The sequence below is a fragment of the Microtus ochrogaster genome, linkage group LG9 (assembly GCF_000317375.1).
Source record: "Microtus ochrogaster isolate Prairie Vole_2 linkage group LG9, MicOch1.0, whole genome shotgun sequence".
NCBI lineage: Eukaryota > Metazoa > Chordata > Mammalia > Rodentia > Cricetidae > Microtus > Microtus ochrogaster.
Genome location: NC_022034.1, coordinates 27,853,899 through 27,875,475, shown reverse-complemented (window position 1 = coordinate 27,875,475; position 21,577 = coordinate 27,853,899).

Here is a 21,577-nt window from a genome sequence, read left to right as displayed (position 1 = left end):
ACTAGCTCTGTAGACCAGGCTGGCCTCGAACTCACAGAGATCTGCCTGCCTCTGCCTCCCGAGTGCTGGGATTAAAGGCGTGCGCCACCACCGCCGATTACATGCTAATGAAGAATGAGAGGTGGCTAGTTTTAAGATCTCTCCACTCCCCTTTTCTGTGATGTTCTCTGGGATGTTGGTGAGAGCCACATTCACAGTAGTGAATTCCTTCCTCCATGCTGTGTGCTGTCGAATCATAGTCAAGATCCAAGACTCAAACGTCCTGGAAAAGAACATCAAATGATATATTTCTCGTCCTGGCTCTGCCTCCACAACCATGTTTTTTCAATGTGCTGGACAATTTTATGTCAACCCGGCACAAGTCACTGGAGAGGAAAAAGTCTCAGCTGAAAAAATGATCGATAAGATCAGGCTGTAGGTAACCTGTAGAAAATTTTCTTAATTAGTGATTGATGGGGAGTGCCCAGCCCATTGTGGGTGGTGCCACTCCAGGCTGGTGGTCCTGAGTTTTATAAGCAAGCGTGCTGAGCAAGTCATGAGGAGCAAGTAAGTAAGCAGCACCCCTCCACAGTCTCTGCATCAGCTCCTGGCTGCAGGTTCCTGCCCTGTTTGAATTCATGCCTCCTTCAATGGTGAACAATGACGTGGAAGGGTAAGCCAAGTCAACCCTTTTCTCCCCAGTTGTTTTGTTCATGGTGCTTCATCATAGCACTAGTCATGCTAAGACACTGAGTAATCAATACAACGTCCCCATCAATCAGTTTCTCCATCTGCAAAGTCTACTCCATGAGCATCTCTTACTTCGTAAGGTGGCCATGGTGAGCCACAAATGGAGCACAAAGTGTGGAGCACACACACAAATGAAGCGCGCACACACACACACACATGTTGAGCACATACACAAATGGAGCACATATAGATGAACACACACAGGTGGAGCACACACAACGAACACACACACAAATGGAGCACACATAGATGAACACACACAGGTGGAGCACACACAAACAGATAGAGCACACACACAGATGGAGCACACACACGGGGCACACAAATAAATGGAACACACAGATGGAGCACACACACACACATGTTGAGCACATACACAAATGGAGCACAAGGTGTGGAGCACACACACAAATGAAGCGCGCACACACACACACACATGTTGAGCACATACACAAATGGAGCACATATAGATGAACACACACAGGTGGAGCACACACAAACAGATAGAGCCCACACACAGATGGAGCACACACACGGAGCACACAAATAAATGGAACACACAGATGGAGCACACACACACACACACACACACGTGGAGCACACAGAGGTGGAACGCACACAGGTGGAGAGCACAGACTGTATTCAACTCTTTGAGTGAGGAAGTTGTTGAATGACATCAAATTTCCAGAAGGAAAACTGGGCAGAGATGGAAAGGAGGATGAAGTTGAGGATGGGAACAAAGATGAAGACGAGGGTAGTAGAGATAGAACTGGGAAGGATAGAGGACATGGAGATGGGGCAAAGATAGAGATGGAGACAGGAGGATAGAGGAGCTGGACATAGAAATAGAGAGGCTATGAGGATGAGAATAGAGAAAATGGGGACACAGAGGTGAGGGTAGAGAAGACAGGATGGAGGTAGGAAGGAGGACAGAGGAGATGGAGGTGGGGAGATGGGGACAGAAGTAGAGATGAAATGGGGTGGGCAGAGCATGTGTGTTGTCAAGAATGGGCGAGAGCTTGTCCATGGCGTCTGTTTCAGAAGAGGTGGTGCACTCTGCCCCATCCCAAGCCCTGTACTCTGCTTGTCACTGCATGAAAGCTCTCCAGTTTCAGTTCCAAAGAAGTTAAATAAGGTAGGGCCCCATGGTAGCTATATTTGTTTTTTCATTGTGGAGACAAAATACTTCGCAAAAGCAATCGAATGGGAAAAGTGTCGATTTCGGCTTACAGTTTAGGCATGGCGACAGGACCGTGATGGTCAGGTCCCATCTGCAGTCGGAAGCAGATAAAGGTACTCAGCTCACTTTCTCTCTTTTATTAGTCATTTAGGATGGGTCTTCCCACCTCAGTTTACCCGATCTAGATAACTCTTCATAGGCATATACAGAGTTTATCTGCTAGGTGACACAGGGTCCTGTCAAGCTGACAATATATTAATCATCACAGTGGCCCAAATGGATTATCTGCCTGATGCAGAGATGAAGTCAGATTTGTTTACTAGTGTGAGGGAGGCAGAGAAGGACACAGTCTGAAACACACCCATGTAGTGAAGGGAAACTGTCCGTGTGTGTGTGTGTGTGTGTGTGTGTGTGTGTGTGTCCCTCTGATGTTGCTGTCTCCAGGATGGGCCCTGATGGACTACTTCCTGCCCACAGCACAGTTGGCCCTGCTGGTGTTTAGGGAAGATTGTAATTAAAGAGGACTACTTGGGTAGCTTAAGCTTTAATTGCTATGTTTATGCCTCCCTGAGCAAAGGGTTCAGGCCTCCTCCCTGAGGCCTGGCTATGCCCAAGGCTGGCTCCACCTCTGGAGGAATACAGCTGTCTTCCCTGAGTGCTGCAGGTCATCCATGCCTGGTTTAGTCCAAGTGGGTTCTTCACGGTGCAAGCATCTGCTAACTAGAGAATTCCAACCAAAGGAAGTGGTTTGCTGGTGAGCGGTCTGTGAATGGAAAAACAGCCAGCCCTTGGTGAGGACATGTGGCCTCAACCTGGGGGCCCATGCTGCTGTGAGAAGCAAGGGGACTCAGTTATAGCTGTGGTCACAGAGCTTTTGCTCCTTCAAGTTGAAGGCCCTTGTCTGTCTCCTGAGGGAAAAGGATGCCTTGCTTGAGGAGTCTGACAAGAGTTAGGGCTAGTGTGTACAGCTCACCTATTAACTACTGACCCTGTCAGTCAACGTGTGTTCCTGAGAACCTACTGTGTGTCGGTATTAGAGTCAATGAGGAGAGCTTAAGCGGTTTTGTTTTTGTTTTTTTAAAATAGTCCGAACTCTGAGAAAAGAAAAGAAAGGCAACAGATGAGCAGCAGACGCTGTGTGGTCTCAGGCAGGTTACTTAAACCCTGAGCTTCCATTATCTGAAACATAGAGGAAGGCATTTTATCCTGTCTCATGTTATTGTGAGGATTACAAGAGACATTGCAAGGGTGGCCTTCGAGCTTTGCACATAGTAGGGGCTTGGTGAAATCAGCACTATTTCTGAGTCCAGAAGGACTTCTCAGTCAGCCCCTCATCACAGACTCTGGCACCCGGTATCTAAAATGTATTCACTCTCCCTGCCCCAGAGACAAAAGAAAGCAGAGTCTTTAGTGTGTGGTGTCTAGATGGTGCGTGCCAGGGAGGCGTGAGGGCAGCTAAGAAAACAGCAAACTTGGGCCATAACGAATAAAGCAGAATCCAACAGAGGCCAATGCCAACATCTGAGGGCATTGCCTGCCACAATTCCGACAAACCCTGGAGTTTAGATATCTCAGTCAAAGGTGGAAATGCCAGCTCATTTTAGGCTTCTGTAGGACAAAATGTCCGCGTCTTAAACCTGGAACCTATAAATGTTTGGTCGTGCATCAAGGGGAGATTAAGAGTTAACCACACAGCCTTATTAAAAATAAGATGATCTCGGTGGGCCCATTGTGTCATAAAGGTTCTGAAATGGAGGAGAGGAACCAGAGAGGAAGCCATAAAAAAGGCAGTGGAAGAAGGGCTTGCCAGTCATGTTGGTACTGAAGATGGGGGAGGGGCTGCAAATGCAGGATGAAGACGACCAGAAAGGGGGCTGCCACCTCTTTGGTTTCAGCTCAGCGAGATGCCCTGGTCTTCAGACATCCAAAACCAAAAGACGGCAAACCTGTGTGGGCTTAAGTTACTATGTTGGTGGTAATGTGTACAAGTAGCAATGGAAACTCTTGTTCTCTTTTCCAACCTGGTCCGTGTCACTAGATGTGGGTGCCTCCTGTGTCCACACTGGTCATGGAGTCTAGTGTGGCCTGTGTGTTGAGGGAGCGGCGGAACTGCGTCCCCGGCACCCGGCTGCCCGCACAGCTAGCTTATGCCCCAAAATAATTACACAGAAACTGTATTCTTTTAAACACTGCCTGGCCCATTAGTTGTAGCCTCTTATTGGCTAGCTCTTACATATTGATCTAACCCATTTCTAATAATCTGTGTAGCCCACGAGGTGGCTTATCAGGGAAGATCTTAACCTGCATCTGTCTGGAGTGGGAGAATCATGGTGACTCACTGACTCAGCTTTCTTTCTCCCAGCATCCTGTTCTGTTTACTCCACCCACCTAAGGGTTGGCCTATCAAATGGGCCTAGGCAGTTTCTTTATTAATTAACCAATGAAAGCAACAGATCAGAAAGAAATCACTCCCACATCACCTGTGGGCTGTCATCCCTGTGTCATTTGTCTCTTTATTCAGTCGGGGGCTCAGACAACTATTGAGAGAGAATTCTGGGCATCAGGGGCATTCAGAGATCTGTCAACCACAGCCTGATGTCCAAAGTATCTCTATCACGTTAATCCTGTGAGTCTGGGCCACTTGGCTCCTCCCAGGAACCCAGGTAAGGGGAAAGGGCTTTTCCAGGAGCCTTCCCACTAGAATAGGATGCCTCCCCAAACCCGTGCCAGCTAGGAAGGAACACACAGAACAGGCCCATATCTCCTCCCAGGGAAGCATGGCCCAGGCAAGGCCACATGCTTAGAGTCATACCGTATGTTCCCTTTTTGACCTGATTTCTCTCAGTTGGCATAAAGGATGCAGTTGGCAGTCATGATGAACCAACCCTGAAACCACAAAAAAATAAAATAAAAGTTTACAGACATCTATAAATGCATGGTGCGAGGGTGTTGATCTCCATAATCTACACATTGAAAATCTTATTTTACCCAAACGAGTGATAGGGTAGCCAAAAAGAGCCCAGGTCCAAGTTTAAATCCTGCCTTCCCTTGCGGCTGCATGGCCTGCAAGGGTGGAATTTCATACTCCTGGTGTTCAGGAGAGGTCGTGCTGATCTAGAGAACACAGTGGATCATTTCTGACTCTTTCCAGGAGCTATTTAATGCACCCCATTGACTGGACAGTGGGTGAGCCCTTTGCAGAATTTGATGACCGGGAGGAAAGCAAGGGGTTAACAATGCCAGCAGAAGCTGGCACAGCTGGGTATCATTAGCTCCTAATGAGGGGGTCAGCCCAGGAGGGAGGAACCCTCCCAGATGTGAGGAGGAAGGCTGCCCAGAGCATCTCCCTTGGAGGAAACTTGGGCTTTAAATATTGTTTTCCTTCTCCCCCCTAGTCCCCAACCATGGTGACTTTCCTCTCCAGGGGAAGTTCCTGTCTGTGAGTTTGGTTTGTGAGCCCCGGTACCGGTGTTCCCACAGGCAGTGGCTTGCCGCTGGTGGGGCAATATTGCTATTGATGTTATGCCAGAGAACGGGATCTTCCAAATGAGGACTCTGTGGCTGGGTTTGGCCACACTGAGCCTCATCCCCACAGTAGAGTCAGGCCTGGGACAGTCACCCACAGGGCAGGGCTCAAGGGTGCCGCACTTTCCACAGCCACCGCCTCTTCATCTACAGCCACTATTTTTTTTTCCAATCACATTTTAAAGTTATTTAACAGTCTTTTCATATAATATATTCTTATCATATCCCTTCCCCTCTCCCAAGTCCTCCCAGATCCTCCCCTGTAGAAATAGGTGCGGCGGGCCGCTTCCCACCACCTGGCTAGCTTTACCAGAAATAATTACACGGAAACTGTATTCTTTTAAACACTGCTTGGCCCATTAGCTCTAGCCTCTTACTGGCTAACTCTCACATCTTGATTCACCCATTTCTATTAATGAGTGTCGCACCACGAGGTGGTGGCTTACTGGGAAGGATCTTAACCTGCGTCCATCTTGGATAGGAGAGCTGTAGCGTCTGCTCATTCCTTTCTTCCCAGCATTCTGTTCTGTCTACTCCACCTATCTAAGCTGCTGTCCTCCAAAGGCCAAGCAGTTTCTTTATTAATTAACCAATGAAAGCAACAGATAGACAGATGACCCACCTACATCACTCCCCCACCGCCCTCCCCTCCCCCCTCAACATCATGCTCTTTCTCTCTTTCTCAAAAAGAAGCAAAAAACTAAGACTGAAAAAGACAAAAGTCACCAAACCATAACAAGCCCCCCCTAACACACACACCAAAAACAACAAAAACAGAAGCCAAAATCATGGTCTCTGTTGTGTGCTGATTAAGTACTCTTAGCTGAGACCTGCCCGAATGGTGGATAGCCCCTGTATCACGCCACTGGAAAAAAAAATGGATTTTCCCCATTCCAGCAGGTACCCTTCACACATGCTTCTTGCTCGGGGTTAGACTTTGTGGGCCACTTCCCCTTCTCTGTGCTGGGACTTGGAGGCTTGAATTTGCGCAGGTCTGTGCGTGCTGTCGTTTTATACTGCGGGCCTGTTGCGGCTTATATTCTGGCCCCAGACTTTGTTCTGGGTGCCGCAGTACCCTTCACTACTCAGGAGGCTGAGGCAGGAGGGAAACAAGCTCAAGCTAAGACTCACGGGGTGGAAGATGTTAGGATCAGGTGGAAAGTTCCAGAGGGCAAGCGGGGGATACCTGAGGCCAGGTGCTCCAGGCACTGTAGGGAGTGACTAGCGTCCCCACAGCCTCTGTCCCCCACAGCACCACTAGGGCAGCTGGAGCTGTGAGGAAGAAGAAAGCAGAAGGGAGTGGGAGCCCCCCTCCCCCAGGCCAAAAGTCTCTCTTTGAAGTACCTTATCCTAAACAGCTGTGGGTTTTCTGGCCTGATCTCTGTCCTCTCAGCCCTGGCTCGGAGCCCCTCAGTAGCACCTTGATGAGCTGTCTGACAGGCAGGGCTTTCACTGTGCTTACTGCAGGCAGCTGTAGCAGCAGCTCAAGCCCAGGCCAAAGTGTAATTTAACAGACCTGAAGAAAAGTCAGAAACCTGGTGTCTCCGGGAAGGAAACTTTGGGACAGGGATCTGCCCACTAGGCAGCCCGGCCAATCTGGATAGGATCTTGCAAAGCCATGGTAGGAAGAGCCCTGACCCCCATGCCCTCTGACTTTCTCCACATTCTAACAGTTCCCCAGGGGCAGTGAACACGGGGTTGTAGGCACACAGGAAATTTTCCTCACAGCCACTGGGAACTCAAGGGGCCTTTCCTCGGTCCAGCACCAACTCTGCACACTCAGGAGTGTACATAGAAGCCTGGACCAGTTTCTCCACCGAGCTCAGTTGGTTCACTCTGCATTGTGCCCTCCCCCACAATGCTGCAAGCAGCTCGTGGCAAGGCAGATGCTGGATAGCGCACCAGCCAGACACCATGTATTGGGGAGCGGAGGAGCCAGTGAAGTCCAAGTGACTGGGTATTGTTGATATGGGCAAGGTCATGCCAAAGACCAAAGCCTCAACCCCAAGGGAGTAGCAGCCTCCTCTGGGTAAGGCTCAGAGACCTGGCGAAGCCTTCGCCAATCCAGCTGCTAATGCTGACAGTGTGTGTTGAAAGCGTCCACCATTGCTTTCTTCTCCCCCGATGTCTGGAGTTTGTTCCCCTGCCTTTGCTCCTGTCGGCCTCCTTCTTTAGCTGTATATAAGGAATATCCTGAGCTTCTGGGATGCTGCAGCTTCGCCGTCAGAGAACCCAGCCTACCAGATCCCAGCTTTTCTGTATGTCTGTGTGTCTGTCTTGTCTTCATTTACTTACTGCCTGTTAACTCAATCCAGAAGCTGCGCAAACACACAGCAGAGGAGAAATACTACCGACCGAGCCCCTGTGCTGTGGGACACGCCCCGTTGTCCAATGGGAGAGGCAAGGAGGTCATGCCCATGTGGAAGAGCTAAAAGGGACCGAGTGGTCAATAGTTAATTACACCCCTTCCCACTTCAAACGTGCGTGGATTTGTATGGTGACTTGTTTCCATGCCAAGATCTCCCCACAAGTTGACTTCTTTCCATGCAAGGGAAGAGGGGGACCGGAAGATGCTAGCAAGGCTAACATCTGAGTGGGCTAGGGCCAGCTAGACACTCAGCTGACTTGCAGGAGCTTTTGTCTCTATACATCCGTCTGTTGGTAGCTGTCCTCACGCTCAGGAGGACCAGCTGTGGACAGAACTGTGACATACGCTGCTAGCTTTCCAGAGACTTGCCTGAGCTTTGACCAGAGCTTAGCTTTCACAACTCCAGCAGCCCTGGAGGAACATTCAGCAGGGCTCAGGACTCCTGGGTATCGGTTCATTCCAGGATCAGGGTGGGGATGCCAAGCTGAGCATAGGAAGTAGTCGTGCCTTCCCCTAGGGCTTGGGTCTCTCTCTTCTCTCTTCTCTCTCCCTCTCCCTCTCTCCCTTCTTTCCTCCCTCTACTCTCTCTCTCAGGTCTCTCTTTCTCTCTCAGGTCTCTCTCTCTCTCTCTCTCTCTCTCTCTCTCTCTCTCTCTCTCTCTCTCTCTCTCTCTCTCTGTCTGGCAGAGGCCCACTTCTCCTGCTTGCTTCTCTGTTTCTTGGCCTCTGGTTGCAGAGGCGCTGTAGGTCTTTTCCTCCCCACTCCATAGGCAAAGGGAGACAACTCTCACAGTTCAGGCCAACAGCAGGAATCCTGGGCCCTTGCTATTTTCAGAGCTTGAAATTGAAGGTCATGGTTAGTTTTCTCCGTACTTAATTAGACTCCAGTCCTCGCAAAGCTGCCTTCTTCCCGCCCACCAGGAAAGACCAGGCCAGTGGTTTGGGAGCTGATGCCATGTTCCAAGCAGGAGAGCTGGGGCCTGGAGTATTTTTGCATATAGGATGCCGTGGAGAACAGAACTGCCTGGACTGGACCCAGCTTAGAATAAGTCAGTTAGGAACAAGAGGAGGGCAGGAAAGTTTGCAGACTGTCCTTGTTGGTCTGAGCTGCCGCAAAAGCCAGGGAAAGAACTGGGAGGGGGCGGGGGGATGGCGAAGGTTCTATAGTGAGGCTGGAGTAGGGCTGGGGAACTACACCCTAACAGCCTGACTAAGGTGAGCCTGTCCTCGCCTGGGGCTGGGAGGGGGGCAAGTGAGAGCCATGAGCTGCGTGTGCTCAGAGGGGCTGAAGTCAAGAATGAGTGGGCTCACTCCCCCTGCCTGTGCAAACTTCTAGGCTAACTTGGGGTTTTCTAACTAAAACCGCCATCATACATATGGTATTTTAGGTCTAGACAAGACTTCGAAGATCTCTTAATGAGTGTTTTAAGGCCAGGGAAAAGAAATAGAACCACCCAAAGCCACGCAGGCAGTGATAACTGGAATTGGATTGAAGCTCTTTGACACATAAGACAGCCGCCTGCTAAGTCTCTTCTTGGCTTTCGAGCAAGCACAAGACTTCCTTCCGGAGGGAAGGTGAACCATGACGTAAGTGTGCTTGGTGACTTAACACATTAGGTCATTTCACAACATGGTCTAGATCACTGCTTTTATGACTTTACTGGGCAGAGGTTTTGAGGAGGACGAGGCCTCTGTGCTCCGAGGAGGAGCCCTTCGGACTACAAGGGTGAAGAGGCATCTAGTTCAAAACTAACCGACGTCCATTCAGCTCCAGTGTTTCAGGAAGGAGAGGCTGGGCAAGCCCAGAGAGACTCCTGCTGACCTTGAGAGAGTCAGCTCCTCCCAGGGAGGGGTGGAAACAGGACACCTGGCTAATGACCTCCCACGTTCACGTTTTCAGCAACATTTCTCCACGTCTTGGATGCTGGCCATAGAACTCCACTTCTGTTGGACTGAATTCATGTGCCTTCATAGAGCCATGTGTCTATATGTCCATATAGTCTATATTCGTATATCCAGATATCTGTATATCCAGATAGCCATATATTCAAGGAACCACTGGGGAGACCCAATCTTTGAAGATGAGGTAAAACCTACCTACGTACCCCAGGACCCTGAGTTAAGTAACAGCTACAGCCAGCATTCACGAGGTAGAGTTATGCCTCTAACTTCATGCTGCTCCCATTGTGGAAACACCAACTCTTTGGTGTACAAAGGGAGCATAATGGGATTTTATTCAATAGCAAGACTAGCGTGCACACCACTTGTGACCTGGGCTGGAAGAGTCTGCAGGCTGGGCAGTGTCGGGTCACACTGAGTGCCTGACTGGAAGCTGAAGGTGAAGTGGGGTTACTGTGTCCTGTGCTCCACACCTGACTGAGGAGTGCAATTCTGTGCAATACTCTGCACTCCATTCCCTCTCGGCAGGGCCTTAGGCCACCCTCATCCCTTTTGTAAAAAATAGTAATATATGCCTGTGGAGGCCAGAACACAGTGTCACATGCCCCGGAACCAGAGTTACAGGTTGTTATGAGCCATCCTATAAGGACGCCTTGAACTGGAAAACTTGGGTCTTCTAGAAAAGCAGCAAGTGTTCTTTTTTTGGTCTCATTCAACTTGTTTCTGTGGCCTAAACTGCAAGTATATGATACATGCTCAGTGCAAATAAAGCTTCAAGACACCCAAGGACTCCAGCTCCTGCGTGTTCCTCCCCTTCTCTCCCTCTGCAGCCTCCTGTTTCTTCTCCCTGCTTTACAGTTCCTCCCCTCCTCCAGGAAGAACACAGCTGAAGGCAATCTCGCTCCCGCTCCCAGATAGTCTTTTGTGTCCACAGCTCATGCCAGTAGCTCCACTGGAAAACCCCAGTGAACTGCACTCAGGGCTTGGCCATTAACCGTTTGCCTCTGCTTTCTGTCTAATCTGAGAACCTACCCAGCGCTGTCTCCTGTATTGGCTTTGTGTGCCGAATGATAGGTCATCTCTTATCTATGACCCATCCTTGGACAATTCTGCAACTGATGAGTATGAACAACAAAGCCTGCTGGAAGAATGCCGTCAAATGAATTAATGCCTGCGTATGAAGATGTTACTTGGCCCAGAGTAAGCAAACACTCACTAAATACTCATTTTTTTTTTAAGACAGTGTCTCTTTATAGCCCTGGCTATCCTGGAGCTCACTTTGTAGACCAGGCTGGCCTCGAACTCACAGAGATCCACCTGTCTCTGCCTCCCAGGTGCTGGGCCTCCCAGGCGCTGGGTTTAAAGGAGTGCACCACCATGCCTGCCTCTAAGTATTCATTAATATTATAAGATACTTCTTATCAATTGACACACACCAACAAGACCACACCTCCTAATCCTTTCAAATAGTGCCGCTCCCTAGTGACCAAACACTCAAATCTGTGAGCCTATGGGGGCCATTCTCAAACCAGCACCGTTTATTAAGAATTAACTCTTCAAAAAATACCACGCTTTCTCTCATATGTGGAGTCTAGATTTGGGTTGTGTGTGTGTGTGTGTGTGTGTGTGTGTGTGTGTGTGTGTGAGTGAGAGAGAGAGAGAGAGAGAGAGAGAGAGAGAGAGAGAGATAGATATGAAAATATAAGGGGGTTGTTTAGGAGTCGAAACAAGACTTAATGGGAGGAGGGAGGAATAAGAGAAGGTAATAGGAGTGGTGGGGCAAATGCTGCATGTGTTTTCTCATACACAGAATCGTCATTTGTGTGTTTGTGTGTATGTGGGGGGACAGGGTTACTGGGGATTGACCCCAGGCATAGATTTTTTAAAATGTATTATGCTTGTGTGTGTGTGTGTGCGCGTGTGCGTGTGTGTGAGTGTGTGCATGTGTGTATGTGTGTGTGTGTGTGTGTGTGTGTATGAATGATGAAAGAATATGCATAAATGGAATTAATTAGGAAGAGGAAGGGGACTGGGGAAGGACAACAAAGAAGGCTGAATATTAACAAAGTACATCTGTGTACATTTATAAAAATGTCAGAATTAAACCATTATTTTACAATAATTTTAAAAATTAATTGAAAAAAAAGCTTTCAGAGCCAGGCATGGGGGCCCATACCTATAATTCCATGACCGTCAGAAGGGCTATTATGAGCTTCGGGTTTTCTGGGCTATGCAATGAGTTCCAGGCCAGCCTGGACTATGGAGTGAGGCCCTGTCTCGAACATCATATAAGGCTCAGAAATATAAAAATATATTTTTGTTGCCTTGAGATTTTTCATTATAGCCACCGGAGCTAAGGCTTGAGATAAAAGTCACTGAAGGGCAGAAAGGGAAGACCTGGAAGAGAGCCACACAGGGATACGTCTTCAGAGGGCGACCTCTGCTTCTAGCCACCATGGACGAACTCGAATCAGACCTCCCTTCAAGAGCAGCTTGAAAACCTAATTGCGAAAAGTAAGGACCATCCACCTGCTGGAAACACCCAGAGAAGTAAGGAGACAAATTAAGCCACCACACAGAGGGACAAGCAGGTGAGCAGGAGCAGCTGGCCTCCCAGGAAGCATTTGCTGGTTTAAGTCGGTACAGAGACCGGGCATCCAGAGGAGCAATGCGGGGCCGTATGGTGCAGCTAAGAGGACAAGAATTAGCATTCGTTCTATTAGCTGAGAATTCAATCTCGGGTTAAATTAAAGGGATCGTCTGCCAGGGACTGCCTGTCATACACAAAACTGAGGCCTCTCTAGAGGAAGGTTGACCGGCAGCTTGAGTCATCACTGCATTCTTTCTCTCGGTCTCTGGAGTCACTTTGTTTTCAATTACAAGACGCACTGAGAGTTCAGATCGAGGGAATGAAGACCAAGAAAGAAATGTTAGCCTTCAAAGTCGTGTGTCATGTGATGGTGGGGACACTTTTAGAGAGAGCATTGTTGGGTTAGTAGGTGATCTTATTTGCAAGGTATGCTATGTCCCTAGGATAATGGTACAGCCTAGGCTAATGGCACAGCCTAGGCTACAAACCCAGGTAACATGCTACTATATTGAATAGCGTAGGCAATTATAGTGTGATTGGTAGGTATTTATTCGCCTAGACATGTCTAAATATAGTAAAAACACTAAGTGATAACACATTTTCAGTTTCAGTATCACTTGAGGCCCCATCATATATACATTGTTTTATGTCACATGAATGTGCACACAGATTTTAAAAAATACTTATTTTCCTTTATTTTCTATGTGTGCTTGCTTGCTTGCATGTATGTAAGTATACCATTTGCTTGCCTGGTGCAAGGAGTCCAGAAGAGAGTGTCTGTCCGATGCCCCGGAACTGGAGTTACAGACATCTCTGAGCTGTCATGTGGGTGCTGGGAACCAAATCCAGTTCCTCTGCAACAGCAGCAAGCTCTCCTCTCTGCTGAGCCTTTTTCTAGTCCCCATGTCGAGCCTTTTAAAAGAAGAATTCAATGAAAGCATAGGATTCAGAAGCTCGGGAGAAGGGCGTGAGAGCAGATTATCTGCACGAGAAGAGAAAAACTTGTGACCTTGATGATAGGTCAGAAGGAAATATCCAGACTTCCCTGGAAGTTTAAAAAGTGTATGAAACTTATGAAATGTAGACAGAAGCCTGAGCAAAGAGTGAGACTCAGTGTACACATGCATGCAGTCTTAGTAGGGAAGGAGAGAAAATGGCTCACGGGAAAAGACACAAAAGCACAGAGATTCAAGGTCTCCAGGCCTGGAGCTCAGAGAGCAACACGCTTGCCTGCCTTACGTATGTGAGGCTGGAGGTCAGATACCCAGACCCTACCCAAATGCCACGATGGCACGACAGCCTGCCTGTAATGCCAGCATTTGAAGGCAGAGACAAGGGGTCTTCAGAGCAAGCTGTCGAGCCAGACTCCTCCAAAGGCAAGTTTACTCCACCCTGCCTCAGCAAACAGAGCTAGCAAGGAAGACTTCAGTATCAGCATCAGGCCTCCACACAGACACACAGGCTCACATACGTGCACTCATACATATGTAAACATGCAAATAGACATTCACACACGTGCCACACCGAACAAAGAACAACTGTAAACACAGCTGGGATGGAACCCAACCCCAGAGAGTGTGCAGAGATACGACAGCCAGCTGACTTTCAGCAGAACAATGGAAGCTGAAGAGGAATGAAGTAACAGCTTTAATAGGCAGATAGAAGACAACGTTGGCAAGAAGGAGTCTAAAACGCAATTCCTACAAATAAAACCATTCTTAAAAAATGAAATGAAGACGCTTGGAGTGAGACAGAGTTCTGTGTCTTGCCTATGGATGGGGCGGGGGTGAGGTATAAGGGCTGCCTCTGCTGCTTATCCTGCATTGACTCAGATGATATGAACGCAGTTAAGTGTTCGGCCGATGGGGGACAGGGTGCTCTGCTTAACACCTGAGATTGTCAGGGAGATTGACAGGAGCTGTCTAGTGTAGGAGGTGTCCCGATCCAGAGATCCTTAGGAGTCTCTGAGTGTGGTGCTGCCTTTGGAAGGTCATAGGCTTCACTGGCTTTCTCCCCACCCACACTGTGACAGGCCCTGAGGAGTCCTGCATGGAAGAAATCATTTTGAGTCTATCTGTCCAGTGGTTCCCAAGCCAACCGGACTGACGGAGCCTCTGTTGACGCTCACCCACAGACACACCCCTATCCTTTCTGCACGGTTATATGTCATACTCACCACGTGAGCCAGACTCACAGTCACCAGGGCTGCCAAACCGGCATTTCTTTGTTCATTCTTCTTTATTTTTGTATGTGCGTCTGTGGCACACGTGTGGGAGTCAGTGTGTACATGCATGGCATGCATTTGAAGATCATAGGACACCCTCGGGTATTTGTCCTTAGGCATCTGCAACCTTTTGTTTGAGGAAGGGTCTCTCATTGGCCAAGAGCATCACCAAGTAGCTAGACTAACTGTTCATTAGTGAGCTTCCAGGCATCCCCGTCTGTTTCCTGTCTTGTCATCACCAGGGTTAGCGATGTGCACCACTGCGCCCAGCTTTTTCCATGAGTTTAGGGATCTGAACTCAGGTCCTCGTGCATGTGAGGAAAGTGCTTTACCAACTGAGCCACCTCCCCAGCTCCTAGGTTGGCATTTCCGGTTCTGGCCTGAGTTTCAGGCCCGTCCACCTAATGAAGTGTCTTGGAACCCATTCTGCAAACTGTCTGGAATCCAAGTCAGCATCTTCTAGCCAGCTCCTCATCTTCTCCGGGGGGGGCCCCAAGTGCCTTGAGTTCCTCCTCCTTGTAAGTGCTCACACCCCTTTTAGTCTGCCCAGCCTATATGTTCAGCATGTCCTAAACCCAGCCACATCTCCTGAGGCCCGCTGCCCAGCCCTGGCGCAGGCTACCACAAGCTCTCATGAGCATTTCCTCACTAACTGCTATGTTTGCTCTCTGGTCGCCTCGGTGTATCTTCCAGGAAAGAGAGGACAAGTTTAAACCTAACGATGCCCCTTGCTCTATGTTCTCTGCGCCCATCTCCAAGTCGCTAGCTTTTCTGATGTTCCTATAGCAAGAGTGTTGCTTATGCCCAGTGCCTAGGATATTTTCACCCGTCTCCATCCGACCTTTTGCCTGATTAACTTACACTGCTTCCTTGGGGAAACTGACTTCTCCACTCTGAGACCCTGTGGTAGAAGGTCGCTTGTGTGTTCCTGGCTGCCCAGACTCCTGAAATAACCACTCAAAAATTGTATTAATTAAATCACTGTTTGGCCTATTAGCTCCAGCTTCTTATTGGCTAGCTCTTACATTTTAATTTAACCCATTTCTCTTAATTTATATTTACCATGAGATTCGTGGCCTACCGGCAAAGTTTTGATGCATCCATCTTGAGCGGTAGCTACATGGCACCTCCCTGACTCTGCCTTCTTTTTCCCAGCATTTAGTTTGGTTTTCCCTGCCTAGCTCTGTTCTGCTCTGCTACAGGCTCAGAACAGTTTTTTTTTATTCATTAACCAATAAAAGCAACACATATACAAAAGGACTTCCTATATCAAGACCCTGGCACAGACTCCGCCTCCTCCCCCCACACACAGCGGTATCCTTCATATTTCTTGTCAACTTCCAGTTGCTCGTCTGCTCCTGAGGTAGTTAAATGGATATTTCTTCTCCCCAGCTATATTGTAACTCACTTCACAGGCAGGGCCTGGCCTGCTGGATTCACTATGTGATACTGGAGCTCACTCTATGTAGCCTAAGCTTGCTTGGGGCCTTTTATGTGTTTGCACCTGTTGGCCTCAGTAAGCCAACTAAACAGAAAAGTAAAGGTGGAAAGCAGAGAAAGGCGTTTTACTCAACGTGACCACATTAGGAAGAAGTGCAGATAACGAGGGTCCTCACGTGAGACTTGGATTTAAAGGGCAAGCGTGTATAAAGGGTACGGCTGGTCAAGGCATGGAGCAGTCTGCCAGTGACCCACTTTGTCTTGACTTCAGTCTCTCCTGGAAGGTACTTAGACAGATTGTATGAAATGGTCTTCCGTGGGATGAGGTCCTGCTCTGGCTGGCCTTAGGGCCTCAGCCTTTCCCTTCCCTGCCATCAGATTCTTGAGAAAGTTCCAGTTTCTTGGTTTCTGCTGTTTCAGTACCAGATAGCCAAAGAGAAGGGAACAATTGTCTCTAGACTCTTTTCATCCCTCAGGAGAGTTTCTGGAGCCACCTGAACCGCATTCTGTGAATGCTGACCTGAGTCCCTGCTCTGCTCTGCCCCACCTCTCAGCCCAGCCACGTGGGTCTTCATGCCTGGAGTTAAGACCGTGGGCATGAGGGGCAAGCTGGGAGGCAAGTACTCTGAAACCAGGTACAGGTACAAACATGGCAGCAAAGATACCCAAGAGAGCCTGGGTTCCCCCACAGTTTGTACTCAAGCCCACTCTCGTTCTTAGACACTGGCCTCTGTTGGAGGAGAACAAAATGGCCAGCTGAGCATCCAGCGTTCGCCTGCTGTGGCTCACCTACAGGCAAAAATGGCATTCCTTTTCGCCCTTTCACCTGCCTGGCATTTCTGCAGGTGGCTCCCTCCTGAGGTGACCCAGGTCTAATCAGGGCCCTGTCCTCCTTCTGCTGCTCGAGGCTTCTTTTGCCCAAACCTAGGGGAAGTTTATCTTGGCCTGGAAGTCAGCTGATGGAAGAATCTCCACTGTACCCGGCCCCAGATACCTCTTGTTACCACAGACTGAGATTGGTGACTTACGGATGTGCTTCCTTCTGGGCATCAATACTTCCAGACTCACAGAACCTGCAGTCCTGGACCAAAGAAGCACAATGTCCCCTCAGCATCACTAAGGGCAACAGGAGCACATTGCTCCTCCTCCACTGATGGCCTTCTGGTGCCTTTCCCTCCTGCTACCTTCCCACAACAGGGATGGCTCCTGTGTGGACACGAGACAGTGGCAGGACTTCAAGTTCAAGGTGGATCCTCTGAGGCTGGCTAAGATCTCCTTTGGCTTCCTTTTCTTAGTTCTGCCTCTGCTCTGGGAGTTTGGCCTCCATCAGTCACTCACCCCCAGCGTCTGCTTTCTGGCAAGCCAGTCCACGGGAGAATCGAAGGGGGCCTGTGGCAGACAAGGAAGCAGTCCACGGGAGAACTGAAGGGGGAGTGTGAGTGTGGCAGACAAGGAAGCAGTCCACGGGAGAACCGAAGGGGCGTGTGGCAGATAAGGCACTTGCTTTCTGAGCCTGGGGAACTGCTGAGGTCAAGGCTGGAAGAAGGAAGGTTAAAATCTTAAGTAGATCTTGAACTTGAAGTCCTGCCACTGTCTCGTGTCCCCACAAATCCCCAGAATGGGCCTTAGCTTTCCCATGTGTCTGGTAAGAGCCACATTTTAAATTCTGAGCAATGGGGAGACCAGAGCTGGCAAAGACGTCGTTGGAGAGCAGGTGTGTGGTAAGCACGTGGAGCGGGGCGAGCAACGCTATATTTTCCCAGTGGGTTTTTATTGACTGTGGCATCATACTGTGGCATTTGGGCTGGCCACATTCTATTTCCTTCTTCTTAGACAACACTGAAGAACACGAGTTTTGTTGTGTTCTTAGCACTTGAAACCTGCATCCTCATTCCTCCCTGAAGAGCCTTTGTGTCTGGGGTTCCCTCGGCAAACAGCAGCAGAACGTTGTTTACACAGAAAAATTCTGAGGTCCTTAAACACCTCCCCTGTAAAGAATAAACAAGAAGATACACCTTTCTCTGGAAGTAAAGCTGAGAATTTATCACTACGAACACCAGTTTCCCTCTAAGAAGTCACTTCTCACACTTTAAGAACTCTCTTCCTATAGACCCCGCCAGAAAGGCAAAATCCAGAGGAGTTCTCAAGAGATAAAAAGTAGAAATAAGACAAATATTACATGATTCTATTTGCAAAGATGAAAAAGTTTTGGAGATTGAATACCCAAAACTGCAATTAAACTTTACACTATTGGGGCTGAGAGATGGGTCAGTTAAGAGCACTGGCTGCTCTTCCAGAGGACTGGGTCCTGTTTCCAGCACTCACATAGCAGCTTACAACCATCTGCAACTTCAACTCTGGAGGATTTGACACCTTCTTCTGGCCTCCATGTGCAAGGCATGCACCTTGTATACAGACACACATGGAGGCAAAACGCTCATACATGTAAAATAAATAAGAAAATAAAATGTAAACAATCTCTATACTAATAAACTATACTCTTTAAAAAATGACTATGGGGGCTTCGTTATATCTTCTGTCACAGTAAACTGTTGGCTTTGAGAATCCAGAACTCAAGGTAACAGCTCAGACACAGGAGAAGTGGGGGGTGCGTGTGTGCTCCCTTGTGCATGCGTGCACAGATACCCATGTGTAGGAGAAGGTTCCTGGGGTTCTGTTCTGCCTCTAGCAGGCTCCAGAGGTCCTTGAAGCACAAACCAATCTTGTCATTAATCTTGCGATCCTAGGGTTATTTTTACTTGGAGATACTGGAGGAAGTGATGGGGGTGGGGCAGAGGCTGGTGATTGTCCCTGTGATGTTTCTAAGTTTCCAACTTTCTATGATAAGGGGAAAAGAATAGAAATGTGGTGTGAGCTTCCAAAATGACAGCTCTTATCTCTGTCACTTGCATAGGTACGGGGCCTCGGGCAAGATACTAGATACGGAACTGCCCATTTCTTCGTCTAGAAATCGGGGGCAGGCATACAGTGAGAACCAAATGTATCATCTGTGTGGACTTGTAGCAGTGTGACTAGCATGCTACTTCAGCATCGTGAATTTCGGGGTTCTCTCTCTCTCCCTCTTTCTCTTTTTCTCTGGTTTTTCAAGACTGTGTTTCTCTGTGTATTTCCGGCTGTTGTGGAACTTGCTCTGCAGATCGGGCTGGCTTCAAACTCATAGAAATCCACCTGCCTCTGCCTCCTGTGTACTGGGATAAAGACATGCACCACCCCTGCCCAGCTAGTTCAGATTGGGTGGAGTGTGGTGTGTGTACCCAGATGACTTCATATCGTGGTGAAAGAGCAGGGTTTGTAGGTGGTGATGGGCACAGTGGGATGGCAGCTTCTTCTGGGGGTCTGTACTGAAACTTCCTGGATTATCAGCTCCATTTGCTTAACTATGGCAGGCCACCCAGAGGGCAGGCAGAACGGCAGGCGGGCAGAGGCTACCCCGCCCTCCCCTTATTTCCTCTAAGCACGCTGTGTTTTCCTTCTGCTTACCCATGGCTGGGTGGGAGGATGCGGCCCAGGTGTGTGGGAGGTGACAGGCCACACGTGCAGGAAGCTGCAGCCGCCTGGGACACATGCCATTTCTGGGGCCTGGCGCCTCCCATTTATGCTCTAAGAATCTCTGAAGAGTCACCCAGACCAATTCCTGAAGGCAGTTTTTAAGCCTGGTTCTTCCGGCTATTAACCCTCCGTTTCCTGACTCACCACACCTAGGAGGTAATAATTAGGGTGGGACAGTGAGGGGGACTCTGGGAGCTCAGTGCCAGCCTCCTCTGCAGGTCACTCACGGGCTGGCACTGTATAGGCCCTTGGAGACCAGAGCTCAGAGCCCACAGCCTCCTGGCCCCACTCTGCTCATGCTAGGTCCTTAGCTTCGGGAGGCTTAGGAATCCTACAAGGTGACAGCGGTAATCCAACACTCTGAAAACTGGGTACCTACTGAGCGCCAACCACTCTGGTTCTGGGCCCTCTTCCCTTCACTGTCTCCGCCATCTTGGCTATCCTGGGAGGCCATGTGTTACTTTTCTTGTCAATGTAACACTCAGGGGAAGAAGTATATGTGGACTTAGAGTTTCAGAGTGTTACAGAGTATCTCCTGTCACAGCCGGATGGGAGAGTATGGTGGTTGTGGCAGCCTGGTGCTTATAATGGGGTCTCCACATCATGACCGTCAGGAGGCCAAGCAGAAACAGAACTGACCTCACAGGCCTGCCTGCCCTTCACCCATGTTCACCAGCAAGGCCCCAAGTCAGAGGTTCCACACCACCTGGGGACCAAGGATTCAAACAGATGACCCTGTGGGGGACATTTTAAGAGCCAAACCGTAACAGATGAGTACAATGACCACTTCCATTTTGTAGATGAAACACACTCGGAGGTGTGGAGGGGACTGTTTAAGTCCCCGGCCTTCAGGTGATAAAGCTGGGGCTGAAACCCCCACCTGCCAGGTCTCCCTCTGTGTCTTCCTGGAATTTACATCTCACAGTAAGGACAAAAGGGCCGACCTGAGGGAGTGGATTGCACCGCCCCCACCCCTGAAGATAAGCACAAGTGTTAGACATTTATAAGCGATAACGTACTCACGCCCTGAAGTAGTTCAAAGACAAAGCCCTTCAGTGTGCGGTACAAACACCAGAGAGAGGATGAAAGTACCAAGCTCTGGCTCCCATTTGCTCCTTTAGGAACGTTCTTCAGCCTGCAAAGGGAAGGTGGCCGTTGCGTCCAACATTGGCACGACAATGCCAGGGTAGCTAGGCAGTCGGAGGAAGGCAGGGCAGCAGGCAGCTCTCTCAGCCACCTTTGTTCGTTTCTCACACACCACAGCAAGCATGAGGCAGTCCCAGAGAACGGAGTGGGCAGAAATCCCAGTGTGGAAGAGCGAGAGCTCTGTGGCTCTTGTGAGCATGAGGGGGATACCAACACGGGTCCTGGGCCTGCTCTCCAGCAAATGCTCTATACTCCCTGGAAGAGCCATGAGGGGCACGCCAGTCATTTCCTCTCCCAGTAGGGTCACAGTTGGCAGACCCATCTGCATCTCAGCAAGATGGTGGGCAGAGCCTGACTCTGGAGAGCAGACGGGAAAGGTGTGAGCTAGAGGTGTCTCTACTTGCAGCGTGCCAGCAATACGGTCAGCCCGAGGATGTGGACTGATCAGAACTCAATGGAAGTCTTCCTTGTGCTAGCTATTGGTGGTCAATAGCTTGAAGGACAGACACTGCAGCATTAGGGGGCACGATCCGCAGTTTGTGACAAGCAGGGTCTAGACAGGCGAACATAGCAGGCAGGGTGAAATGTAAGTGGAATCTGTGGAAAGTTCTCAATCTTAATTTGACAAGTCCTTGACAGAGGATTGTAGCTGGGAACACAAAATGAGCTCACAAGGGTCAAAACTACAACACAGGGTTCATGGACCCCCCTTCAGGATGTGAGATCCTTCCTTAGCCCATGTGCCAGCCGCCCCCCCCCAAACTGTGATCTGTGCCCTCAGCCACTTGGTGGGTTCCAGAGTGCCCCATTTGCGCCCCCAGCCACTTGGTGAGTTCCAGAGTGCCCCATCTGTGTTCCCAGCCACTTAGTGGGTTCCAGAGAGCCCCATCTGTGTTCCCAGCCACTT